This window comes from Erythrolamprus reginae, chromosome 1, assembly GCF_031021105.1.
Source record: "Erythrolamprus reginae isolate rEryReg1 chromosome 1, rEryReg1.hap1, whole genome shotgun sequence".
Classification (NCBI taxonomy): Eukaryota; Metazoa; Chordata; class Lepidosauria; order Squamata; family Dipsadidae; genus Erythrolamprus; species Erythrolamprus reginae.
In genome coordinates this window covers 408,186,642-408,198,771 of record NC_091950.1, presented here as the reverse complement: position 1 = coordinate 408,198,771, position 12,130 = coordinate 408,186,642, and the positions used below count along the sequence as shown (strand labels likewise).

General features: G+C 44.0%; 1 protein-coding gene across 1 annotated transcript in view; it reads right to left on the bottom strand.

Annotated features, from left to right (window-relative positions):
* AUTS2 (activator of transcription and developmental regulator AUTS2) overlaps positions 1–12,130 on the bottom strand; it is a 1,269,011-nt gene that overhangs the window by 324,254 nt on the left and 932,627 nt on the right. The gene's annotated exons all lie outside the window — the stretch shown is intronic.

Here is a 12,130-nt window from a genome sequence, read left to right as displayed (position 1 = left end):
CGGTTCTGTGTACCTGACCATACCTGTAGGAGTCCATCACTGAATTCAGCAGAGTAATAGTGTTGGAAGGGACCTTGGAGGTCTTCTATTCCAGCTCTCTGTTCAAGAAGGAAACCCTGTATCATTTCAGGCAAAAGGTTTCTTCTTAAAAGCCTCCAGTGATGGAGCAGCCACAACTTCTGTAGGCAAGCTGTTCCACTGATTAATTGTTCTCACTGTCAGGATATTTCTCCTTAGTTCTAGGAAATATATCTCCTTGAGTCCATCTATTCTATTCTGGAAAAAAATGTTATATGTTAACTCGGTGTTTTTCAACCTTGGCAACTTTAAGAAGGGTGGACTTTAATGCCTAGAATTCTCTAGCCAGCCACAGACCTGGGGAATTCTGGGAGTTGAGTGCTTGCATAAACTTAAATATGCCAAGTTTGCAAAACAGTACATTAACCATCAATCTTAAGGGCTTTGCCTTGACACTAGAAAATATTTTACTACAGTCACTCATCTTGTGATTCTTCTTAACCCCCCCCCCACCCCCCCCCCACCCCCAAGTATCCAAGTCAATGCAAATATGCCAAGAAAATAGGAGATATGTATAAAGTAAATAAGATAGTTTTGATAATTTATTCCTCAAAATGCAGTCAGATTACAGCATTTGGTGCAAAGCAGGATTGGCCGTATTATCCAAGGAAGTAGCCATGATGGAGTGATAGGAGTTCACTCCTGTTTTGTTTTTGCTTGTTTGTTTGTTTGTTTCTTTGTTTATATATCTATTTATTTACTTACTTACTTACTTACTTACTTACTTACTTACTTACTTACTTACTTACTTACTTACTTATTGTTAGAGTTGGAAGGGACCATGCGGGTCATCAAGTCCAACCCGCTGCCTAAGCAGGAACCCTATAGCATCCTAGGCAAATTGCAGTCCAATTTCCTCTTTAAAATGTCCAGAGTATTGGAGTTCACAACGTCTGCTGGTAGGTTGTTCCAACTGGTTGATCGTTCTGACGGTCAGGAAGTTCTTCCTTATCTCCATGTTGAATCTCTCCTTGGTCAGCTTCCAGCCATTGTTCCTCGTCTGGCCCTCCGGTGCCCTGGAGAATAAAGTGATCCCCTCCTCTCTGTGGCAACCCCTCGTATACCTGTAGACTACTATGATGTCTGCTCTGGCCCTCCTTTTCTCTAGGCTATCCATGCCCAGTTCCCACAGTCTCTCTTCGTAAGTCTTGGTTTCTAGACCCCTGATCATTTTGGATGTGGATGCATATGAAAAAGAAGACAGGGCTTTGATTGAACCCTTATAATGCCATTTTGTAATTTTTGTACTTACTCTGTTGAACACCTCTGCAATCAACACAGGATGACTTAGCAAGATTTATCTTTCAGTGGTTTGCAAGCCATCCAGAGCTGAAGTAGCCTGACATAAGCTTGAAGTGAATATTTGGTGTTCCTCACACACAGAACGTTCTTTGGACCCATTGAGCTATTTTGATGGGAAGTAGACTTGGAGGACACGGCAAGAAATGAATGAACGATCTGTTGAAAAGGAATGTGGTTAAAAATACACTACTTGCTAATATATATTAGGGGAATGCTGATTTTTCTTCGGTGTTTACTCTCAGACCTCTAGAATGTCCTGAGCATTCCTTAACTAGAGGCTAAAATGTGAAAAATGGTTGCAGGAATTGAATACACTTAGTTTAATCAGCCGGGCTTGGATGGCGCGAGTCTGTAATCCAGGATGAGGAGGCTAAAACTGGCGTGGTTAGCTTGAGCTCATGGGTTCGGGGCTGCAGTCCGCGCTATCGCCTATCCCATTCACTAACCTTTGGCATCAATCCTGGGAATTGCCGGCCACAACCAGCATCAGGTTGCCCCCAAGCACAGGGGGGTATGATCAGACAACAAGTATGATCAAAAATATCAAAGAAATGGAGCACCTCCCTTATGAAACCAGATTGCAACGCCTTCGTCTCTTCAGCCTCGAAAGACAGCGTTTAAGGGGTGACTTGATCGAAGTGTATAAAATCATGCATGGGATAGAAAAGGTGGAAAATTATTTTCTCTATCACACAATACTAGGACGAAGGGGCACTCCCTAAAGCTCATTGGTAAAAAAGTGAGGACAAATAAAGGGAAATATTTATTCACCCAGAGTGTCATTGGTTTACGGAATTCACTTCCAGAAGAGGTCATGACAGCTGTCAGCCTTGATAGCTTCAAGGCAGGATTAGACAGATTCATGGATGCCAAGTATATTGGTGGTTATTGAAACGGATGTCCATGTGCCGCCTCTATGTTGGTTAAGGCAGGCAGGATTCCCTTGAGTGCCATTTGTTGGGGGTCAAGGGAAAAGGAGGGTTTTGCCTTCTCTTTCTACTCAAGATCCCCATGGACAATTGGTGGGCCACTGTGTGGCACAGAATGCTGGAATCGATGGGCTTTGGCCTGATTCAGCACGGCTCTTCTTATGTTCTTATGGGGTGAACCGGCCCATGTCAGAGACGCACAGTAAAGGGCAGCCATTTGCGGCCCTACTCTCCATGGGGCAGCATAGAAGATCACCTGCAGTTTTTCATTCAGTTGTTTCCTGAAAAATCTCAGGTAGTGTAATCTCTGCTGGACTGTTTTGACCAGTGTTGCAATGTGAGTGTCCCAGGTCAGGTCCTCTTTTACGATAACTCCCAGAAACTTAAAATTGGCCACTTGCTCCACTTGGTCTCCATTGATAAGCAAGGCCTGGATGTCTGATCTATTCCTTCCATAGTCCACTATATGCTCCTTGGTCCTATTGGTGTTAAGGATCAAACGCAACCTGTGTGAATGTGGTGCACATCTGTGCGCAAATCCATCCCTTCTCCTCACCCCATCCCACTGCCACCACCAGAAAGGTTGGACCTTGCTTCTCTAGGCCTAGATCCAAAGAAAAGGATACCGGTGGCATAGTGGTTAGAGTGCAATATTGCAAGCCATTCAGTAATGGGCAGCCAATATTTTTACTGCCACAATGTGGGTGTGGCTTATTTTGTAGGTGTGGTTTAATGGTCATGTGACTGGGTAGGAGTGGCTTGCCAGCCATGTGATCAGGAGTGAACTGTTAAGTCCTTGACTTACAACCATACTCGCTGGGGTGATAATTTGCTTTGCGTTTCCCGTGCTCTCCTTCCTGGGTCGCCCCCCTCCCGCCTAAGGCTGGGTAGCTAGGTGAACAGGTGCAGCCAGAAGCATAAATGCTGCCAGCACCATTTCCACCCACGCCTTCTTCTTGCACCTCAGGCGGGAGGTGGCTATGTGAGGCTGGAGGGGAGCCGGGCAGGAGAGAGGGAAGCTGGTCCGAGGCCAGGAAGGAGGAAGGAGGAAAAAAGCAAGGAGCGCAGACGCAGCAACAGCAGCAGGCAAAAAAAGGACAGTCGAGCCAAGACCAGTAATCCAGGAAGTGACAGCCGCCAATCAGCTGGAGCTGCGCATGCATCTACATTTCTGCCTGTGGAACTGTGTTTCACCCTGTCCTGCCTGCTGCTCACCCTTGAAGCTATTTCTTCTGACTGCTGGCTACCTGTAATCTGCCAGTTCAAATGTCATCAGGCTCAAGGTTGACTCAGCCTTCCATCTTTCCAAGCAGGGATGTGCCACCCACTGAACGAGGGGAATGCCGCTCCGGTAGGAAAAATGGAGCTCCGTGCACAGCTCCAGCAAAAATGCAGCGGCACGCACAGCTCCAGCTTTAGCCGTTCACGGGCACAACCGGGCAGATTCCGATTATTTTGTCCACCGGGACATGTTTATTTTTGTACGTTTATAATAAAATAAATATTGCTTTGAAAACAAATGACTGGGCTCTTAGTCCATCACCTTCGCGGTAGGTTAATGTTCAAACGGACATTAATCACTCAAACCGTGACATGAGGGGCGGCATACAAATCCAATAAATTAATAATAAATTAATTAATTTTAACTGTTTTTTTAAAAGGCGAAAATCACTGAAATCTTGCTGCGCGAGGCCACTCATGTGAGATTTTGGTTTCTGCGCATGAGCAGCAGCCAAATATCGCCACGTGCCTGAGAGCCCCAGCCAGCAGCAACAGGCTGTGTCACCACCGGGCTCCAACTGCCCATCCTGCTCCCCATGCCACCAAAGAGAGCAGAGAAGCATTGCACAGCAGAAAGGTTAGGGGAGAAAGAGACTGGACGGTGGGGGTGGCCGGAACTAGTGGTAGGAGTGTGGCAGGGAATGGGCAGGGGTGGCTGGAATTAGTGGCGGGGGCGGCCAGAGGTCTTATACCTGTGAGGAGGAGGCTCTTCTACTCAGAGAGGTCTCCAAACTGCAGCAGCAGCCATTTCCCTCAATTTTTGGCTATTTTTTGCTTCTGTGCATGCACCAAAGCAAAAACTGCCAAAAATTGGTGAATTCTCACATGAGAATCAGCTTCTGTGCATGCACAGAGGCCGAATCTTGTGCCAGGAACATGCATGTGCATGCTTTGCATACGCGCACTCCCAAGGCATTCCAGTAGTGCCGAGAAATAGCATCCCACTACTGCTTCCAAGGTAGGTAAAAAGAGGACCCAGATTACTGGGGGCAATGCACTGACTATTTAAACTTCTTAGAGAGGTCTGTAAAGCACTGTAAAGTGGTATATAGGTCTAAGTGCTATTGCAATATCCTTATGGTCAATTCCCAGGGTTTTTTTTAAAAAAAATCAACAAGCAATCTACTTGCATATACACCTTCTGCCATATGAATCCCAGCGACCAGTTAGGTCCCACAGAGTTGGCCTTCTCCAGGTCCAGTCAACCAGAAAATGTCATTTGGCGGGACCTAGGGGAAGAGCCTTGTCTGTGGAGGCCCCGGCCCTTTGGAATCAGCTCCCCCTGGAGATTCTCACTGCTCCCACCCTCCTCGCCTTACGAAAGAGTTTAAAAACTCACTTATGTTGCCAGGCTTGGGATAATTAGTTCTTGGCCCCCTGACCAATAAATGTGAGGTATGGCTGTGATTTGAATTTGTTTGATTGATTTTTAATATATTGGGGTTTTAGTTTATGTAGTTTTTAATTAATTAGAGTTGTCTTTGTATTTAGTGTTTTATATTATATGTTGTGAGCCGACCCAAGTCTTTGGGGAGGGGCAGCATACAAATCTAATAAATAACAACAACAACAGCAGCAGCAGCAGCAGCAGCAGCAGCAAGAACATAGAATAGAAACATCAGATTAACAATAGGAACATTTAAATATGTTAAAGGGTTAAATAAGGTTCAGAAGGGAAGTGGTTTTAATAGGAAAATGAACACAAGAACAAGGGGACACAATCTGAGATTAGTTGGTGTGCTGCCGGCGTGTTTCAACCGCCCGTAATTACAGGGTAATTAGTCCAGGAAGACACACACCACATGAAAAAGGAAAACCCAAAAGTTTTTATAAACAGAAAAACAGAAACAGCTCCCTTTTTAAATGTCAAAGGGATTTTGTGGTACACACAAGGCACAGGTTAGATGCAATCCAATTGCTCACCCGATAACTGGGTAATTGAGTCCAATTCTAAAGTCCAGAGAGTCCACACACAATCTTGAACAGCACAAAAACCATGATCTTGACGAAACAATGAATCAGATAAACTGCCATGAGGCTAAAACACCAGGCTGCACTTTTATCTGTAGCACTAATTACAGCAGCCCCACCCAACCACAGGTGGCCTCATTTTCTCTTGTAATAATCCTTCAGTTGTTGTCTCCTATGCATCAATCTATGCATGCATGGATGTGTCATTAATTCTTGTTCAGAATCCAGGGATGATACAGATGATTGATCTCCTCCTGGGCTGTCTGCCAAACTCCCCTCTTTCCTGTCACTCATGCTTCCTTGGTCAGAGGAGACTTTGTCGGCGGATTCTACTGGAAGTAAAACAGGCCTGCGGCATGTGGATGTCTCCCCCACATCCAGCTCCACATTCCTTGGGGCAGGAGCTGGGCCAGAGCTAACCACAACAGTTGGGGGAAAGATAAGAAGTAACATGAGAAAATATTATTTTACTGAAAGAGTAGTAGATGCTTGGAACAAACTTCCATCAGACCTGGTTGGTAAACCCACAGTAACTGAATTTAAACATGCCTGGGATAAATATACAGTGTTCCCTCGATTTTTGCGGGTTCGAACTTCGCGAATAGCCTATACCACTGTTTTTCAAAAAATATTAATTAAAAAATACTTCGCGGTTTTTTTCCTATACCACGGTTTTTTCGCACCCGATGACGTCATATGCCATCGCCAAACTAATAATTTTTGCAAATAAATAACAAAAAAAATAATTATTGTTAATAAATAATTATGTTTATAAATATCAGGATCACTAAGTGTCTTATTCAATGGTGAGTACCAGTAATAATGGTGAGTAAATGGTTGCTAAGGGAATGGGAAATGGTAATATAGGGGTTTAAAGTGTTAAGGGAAGGCTTGTGATACTGTCCATAGCCAAAAACGGTGTATTTACTTCTGCATCTCTACTTTGCGGAAATTCGACTTTCGCGGGCGGTCTCGGAACGCATCCCCCGCGGAAATCGAGGGAACACTGTATATATCCATCCTAGGATAAAATACAGGAAATAGTAAAAGGGCAGACTAGATGGACTATGAGGTCTTTTTCTGCCATCAGTCTTCTATGTTTCTATGTAACAACAACAACAACAACAACAACAACAACAACAACAACAACAACAACAACATAAGTGTACATTTCTTGAGCCAATTTATTTTCTCCTACTCTATTTTACTGTTTCCCCCATCCCTCCCCATTTCTCCCTTTCCCTCCTCCCTCCCTTCATTTTTTTAAAAAAATTCCCCAGCTTTTCTTTCAATTCCCCAAAGAGCTGGAAGGCCTAGTAAAAACCCATCAGACTAACAACTAATTCCTGCTCATTTTTCACATTCCGCATGCACGCTTCCAAACACACACACACATGCACACACACAGAGAGTCTTGTGAGGTTATGCACATGGTGGCTCCCGACTCCTCTTAAACCAGAGCCTGCAAAGCAGTTTCCCTTCCCCCAATTACAAATTAGCCCATTAGGCTCCCTGTGTAGGCCCTCTGTTGCTACTTGGTAATGGCTCCAGAGACTGCCATCATGATCGGAATGACTCCCGGTGCAGCCATGAGGGCAGATGGAGGCCGCTTGTGGGTAATGAGGTATCACGCTTCCAAAGGGCATCACTTGGGGGTTCATTAGTTAGCCGCGGCAGTTTGTGTGAGCAAAAACAAGAAGCAGGTAAAACAGGAATGTGGACTGCTCCTGCATATTAATAGCTCCCAGAAATTCCCCCTACCTTCTTTCCGTCTTTCCCTTCCCCTTTCCTTCTGTCCTCCCTCATCCCTTTTCTCCTTCCTTCCTTCCTTCCCTTTATCTGATCTTTCCCTCCCCCTTTCCTTCTTTCTTCCCTCCCTTTCTCCCTTCCTTCCTTTTATCTGATCTTTCCCTTCCCCTGTTCTTTTCCTTACTTCTTTCCCCATCTTTTCCTTCCTTCCTTCCTTCCTTCCTTCCTTTCTTCCTTCTTTATTTCTTTCCTTCCTTCTTTCTTTCCTTCTTTCATTTATTCCTTCCTTCCTTCTTTATTTCTTTCCTTCCTTCCTTCCTTCCTTCCTCCTTCCTTCCTTCTTTATTTCTTTCCTTCCTTCTTTCCCTCTTTCATTTATTCCTTCCTTCCTTCTTTATTTCTTTCCTTCCTTCCTCCTTTATTTCTTTCCTTCCTTCTTTCCTTCCTTCCTTCTTTATTTCCTCCCTCCCTTCCTTCTTTCCTTCCTTCCTTCCTTCCTTCTTTCCTTCCTCCCTTCCTCCTTTCCTTATTTCTTTTCTTCCTTCTTTCTTATTTTCCTTCCTTCTTCCTTCCTTCCCTTCTTCCCTTCTTCCCTCCCTCCCTCCCTTCCTTGTTTTGTTTCTTTGTTAAAATATAATCTTTATTGAGAGTAAATGGGGAAGGGGTAAATAAAATAAAAGGACTGGACAGGTATACATACAAATGTATAAGAACTTTAAATATATTTTAGTAGGTTGTAACATATTTAGGAAAGATAAGAGGAGAGAAGGAGAAAAACAAGAAAACAAAGAAGAGAGGAAAAAGAAAAAAGAAAAGCAAATTCATATCTATAAACGTAAGAAGTTGTGCTTGTTGTCAACCCATGTGTTGATTATGTTGATCTACAGCTTCTATAGTTTATTTAATAATTCGACTTCTATGCCGCCCTTCTCAACTGACTCAGGGTGGCATACAACATAATAAATACAGTATAAATGTATAGAAATCTAATATTAAAATAATAAAGTTAAAAAATTTTAAAAAAATTTTTATCCTAACACAGTCATCCACATTCATCCCAACTGCATCTAACCACTCATAACATTGGCAGTAATTAGGTGTCAGTAGTCACGGCCCTCCTGTGCTCACAGGCAAAGTTGAGTCTTCAAGGCTTTGCAAAAGACCAGGAGGGAAGGGGCAGTACGTATCTCCAGAGGGAGTTCATTCCAAAGGCCTCGGGCTGCCACAGAGAAGGCTCTTCCCCTATGTCCTGCCAGACAACATTGCATGGCTAACAGGACCTAGAGAAGGTTGATTCTGTGGGACCTAACTGGCCTCTGGGACACATGAGGCAAAAGATGGTCCCGTAGGAAGTTTCCTTCCTTTTTCCCCATCTCTTCTTTTCTGAACAGCCACAAAGGAACCACAAATCCAGAGAGAAATACAGACTGTAGTGCCTGACATCAGAACGTTGCCTAGCACACAAAGACCTAAAGCGTCCTTGTGGAAGAACAGCGGATGGGCAGGATTACTAAACCCTTTGTGGCAAAGAAGAACAGTGAAGTTGCTGGAATCCACCAGGTTGTCACAACTTTGTGGAGGAAAAGAGGCCGTGTCTGTGATTAAACTTTCCTCAGATATCTTCCCACTGGTTGCAAATTACTGGTTTTTAGTCATCAAACTTCACTTACAAGGATGAACACCAAATCCCTTCAGCACAATTCTTTCTCAGTTGAGTCATATTTGAATCCAGCCCTGAATCTTTCTACCTTCGTCTTATGAACTTAATTGGTTCCGGGATGAGGTTTGTAAGGTGAAAAGTTTGTAAGTTGGGAAACCCCACCTCCGGACTTCTGTTACCAGCGAAGCGTCCGTTTCTGCGCTGCTGGGATTCACCTGCTGGGAAGTCCAGAGGTGGGGTTTTCCATGGAGGGGAGCCTCAGGGGAATTCCAGCAGCACAAAAACAGGCACTTTGGCTGGCAAAAGGGGTGAATTTTGGGCTTGCACGCATTAATCGCTTTTCCATTGATTCCTATGGGAAACATTGTTTCGTCCTACGAAATTTTCACCTTACAAACCTCCTCCCGGAACCAATTAAGTTCGTAAGACAAGGTATCGCTGTACATCTTCCAACACATTAACATGACATCAACTTGCGCTCTCTTGAGCCCAGCAGGGTTACAAAACTGAAGCCTACCAGAACCCTTGACAGGTGGCAAAAGACATTCTAGATCAGAGGACTTATTAAGTAGGAAAGTAGATGAATGCATTTTTTTTTTTGGCTTCTGCTTTCCTTCCAAGCCAGCGATAGGTTCGAGGTGGATTTCTGAAGAGGGAGGAAAAAAGGGCAGATGTGTGGAGGGAATGCCACAGGAGGGACATTTAATCAATGTCATGAAAATGTAACATCAATTGGTCTCCTAAAACGAAATTAATAATCTGTGTAAGTAGTATCATTAGGAGATAAGTGACATTTTCAGGCTTTGATTTGTATCGCAGAGCAAACGCTGCCTTCATGCATTTCAAGCCTCGTCAGCCCTATCCATCTTGATTAAAAGATACCAGAACCTTGGTGACCCCTGCTGGAGTGGTCTATCTAATCCCCTCTTTTCTTCTCTCCGGTGATATCCTTAGGGGCAGAAAAAGAAGAAGGAGAAGGAGATAGATCATCGTCTGAAATTTCGCTCAGAATGAAGGGAGAAAGGAGACATTACTCCGTGTCATATTCAAATTAAATCTGGGATTTCAATACTCCCTGATTATCAGTAAGCCTTGTCATTCACTAATAAATTTCTCCTTCATCTTATCTGAATAGAGCAGACGTCTCACTTAAAAGGGCTGGCAGTGGCCGGGGCAGGGGGGATGAAAAGAGGAAAAGATATGACTAAATTGGAATATCCAACTTTGACTCCTTTAAGAATTGTGGACTTCAACTCCCAGAATTCCCCAGCTGGCCAGTTATGCGGGCTGGGGGATTCTGGGGATTGAAGTCCACACAGCTTCATGCAGCCAAGGTTATGAAATACTGCTAGACTATAAAGCACTGTAGCCAGTCCACAATTAAAAGTAGGGTTCTGCTTCACAGAATTACATTGAAGAAGATGCTTTCTTTGGAGTTCCATCGAAGAGACGCACCCCTTCTTAACACTGCATTTTTCTAAATTTAGCAATAGCATTAGCATTTAGACTTGTATACTGCTTCACAGTGCTTTACAGCAGTGTTTTTCAACCAGTGTGCCGTGGCACACTAGTGTGCCACGAGACATGGTCAGGTGTGCCGCGAAGCTCAGAGAGAAAGAAAGAAAGAGAGAAAGAAAGAAAGAAAGAATGAGAGAGAAAGAAAGAGAGAGAGAGAGAGAGAGAAAGAGAACAAGAGAGAGAGAAAACAAGAGAAAGAGAGAGAAAGAGAGAGAAAGAAAGCAAGAGAGAGAGAAAGAGGGAGGGTAGGAGAGAGAAAGACAGAGGGAGGTAGGGAGGGAGAGAGAAAAAGAGCTAAAATGAGAGGAAGGAAGGAAGAGAAAGAAAGAGGGATGGAGAGAGAAAGGAAGGAAGGGAGAGAAAGAGGGAGGGAGAAAGAAATAGAGTGAAGGGGAGGAAGAGAGAGATAATTTTTTGTCCAAACTTTTTTTAGCCGCTCCCCCCCCCGCTCGATGTGCCCCAGGGTTTCGTAAATGTAAAAAAATGTGCCGCGGCTCAAAAAAGGTTGAAAATCACTGCTTTACAGCACTCTCTAAGCGGTTTACAGAGAGTAAGCATATTGCCTCCAACAATCTGGAAACCATGTCCTATGAGGAACATTTAAAAGATCTAGGGATGTTTAGTCTGCAAAGGAGAAGACTGAGAGGAGACTTGATAACTGTCTACAAATATCTGAAGGATCCTGTCACAGAGCAGAGGGATCAGCATTGTTCTCATTAGCACATGGAAGGACTAGAAACAATGGAATGAAACTGCAAGGGAGTAGATTTAGATTAGATATCAGAAACAACTTTCTAACAGTAAGGGTGATAAACCAGTGGAACAGTTTGCCACAGGAGGTGATGGGCTTGCCTTCACTGGAGGTCTTCAAACAGAGACTGGACAGTCATCTTTCTGGGATGGTTTGATGAATCCTGCATTGAGCAGGGGTTTGGACCCGTTGACCATGGAGGTCTCTTCCAATTCTATGAGTCTATGATTCTATGAATCTGGGTCCTCATTTCACTGACCTTGGAAGGGCGGAAGGCTGAGTCAACCTTGAGCCTACTGAGATTTGATCTACCAAACTGCTGGCAGTGGGTGATCAGCAGAAATAGCTTGTAGTAATGCACTATAACCACTGCACCACCGAGGCTCTTTACCCACAAGTAAGCCAAAATAAAGTCCTGTTCAATGCAATGAAATCTTGCTTTTCAATAAACATAGGAAGGTTGCACAGTTTCTTTCTTCTAAATACAGTGGTACCTCTACTTAACAATTTAATTCATTCCATGATCAGGTTCTTAAGTAGAAAAGTTTGTAAGTAGAAGTGATTTTTCCCTTAGGAATCAATGTAAAAGCAAATAATACGTGCAAACCCATTAGGAAAGAAATAAAAGCTTGGAATTTTGGTGGGATTAGGAGGAGGAAGAAGAAGAGGAGGAGGACAGTTGCTACCTAAGGAAGAAGGTAAGGTGAGGGGAATAACAAAAATCCAAAACTTTACGGCTTAAAAAAAAAAAAAGAGGGACTCTGAGGCAGTGAGGAGGAGCATGCGCCTTCCATACACCCGGCGGGAGGCTGCCTCCCATACATTGCGCCAGAGAGAGAAACCCAGGGGAAATGGCAGGAAACTGGCCAGGCCTTCGTGCCGCTCTCAAAT